The following is a 1,470-nucleotide window of genomic DNA, read 5'->3' as shown; positions in this document are numbered from 1 at the left end:
CCTTGCTTCTCCCAGAAGTGAGAGAATAATGGTTGGTTCAAATGTCAGGCCTGCTCTGCTGCCTGTGGGGAGACTGGTTGAGCAGGTCTGGGGGAGGGACAGAGCAAGGAAATTATTAGTAATTGCAAGGCAACCAGTCCTGCTGCAGGACTTGAGATGGGTCTGTGTGTGTCTTTGTGCGTGTGGGGTTAGGGGTACTGAATCTCGGGACCCCGCCACGGATGGGAGGGCAGCCTGGAGGTCAGCTTCAGCTTCCCAGGGGCCTGTGTGGGTTCGGGAAGTGAGGGATGGGGGTCATAGTCAGCCTCTCTAATTTGAGACACATCTTGGCCTCCCTGCCTCCCATTAACCTAGGTAAGGAGGGATCTGCCAACGCCAAGAAGAGGAAAGAAAGAGCCTAGTATGTGCCTTCAGAAGGCATTTCCTTATGTGTTGGATTTAATTTGCACAACAGCCAGATAAAGTTGGCATTGTTATTATTGTCACTTGACAGTTGGGGAAACTGAGTCACAGAGGGACAAAGTCAGGATTTGAACTGAGGATATTTGATTACAGCTCAACTGTCCTTGCTGGCATCTTCACACTCAGCTGGGGGTGGAGGGATCCCTCGTCTTTGGAAAAGCCATGACCATAATCCCTGATGCCGCACCCGGGAGGATGGGAGTTGGTCTGAACATCTCTGAACCTCAGTCTCCTCATCTGTAGAAGGGGAACCAGAGCTCCTTCCTCCAGGATCAGGGGCAGCAGACGAGGGAGGAGGTCAGGAGGCCAAGGGCAGGCGGTAACCGTCTCCTCCCTTCAAGAGCCAGTCCTTTCTCTCCTTCCATCTCCAGCACCCACTGGAAGGTCTGCCCAACAGCCGAGACCACAGGCAGCTCTCACGGAGTCTTCCTGGACCCCTGGGTGCCCAACAGAGGTGGTTACCTAGCCAGGCTTTGGAAAATTCCCTCTGAAACCTCTTGTGAGTGATGAATTTACACTTTAGAAGGAAAATGGTAGAATGGTGGAACTCGTAGCAGAGTTTCTGGGAATGGATATGGGAGGTCTGAGAGCCGAAAGAGAACCTCTGGGCCTGGGGCTAGCTGCCACCTATGGCGGAGGTGTGCCTGGATTGCGTGCCACTGACTCCAGGACAGGCTGCATCTGCAGGGGACCTCCAGGGCATCCCCCTCCTTGGCCTGCCCCGATGGGCTGATAGGACCCCGCCTCAGAGGAGGTGGCAGCCGTAATTACAGGCCTCAGTGGTGGCAGGCAGGCGAGTCATGAGGTGGGGGTGACTCAGAGGATTGCTCCATGAGTGGGGCGGGGGTGGGGGCCGCCTGTCTGCCCCTCACCCGGCTGGCCAGAGGAGTGCCTGGGCACCCCTTGGAGGACCTGTAGGGCTACTGGGTGTGGTCAGCCCAGGGTCTCACCCCTGGGCCTGTGACCCAGGCCCCTGTGCCACTTGGCATCATTGGAACCTGGCATTGT

This window comes from Manis javanica, chromosome 5, assembly GCF_040802235.1.
Source record: "Manis javanica isolate MJ-LG chromosome 5, MJ_LKY, whole genome shotgun sequence".
Classification (NCBI taxonomy): domain Eukaryota; kingdom Metazoa; phylum Chordata; class Mammalia; order Pholidota; family Manidae; genus Manis; species Manis javanica.
Note: the sequence above shows the minus strand (reverse complement) of the source record.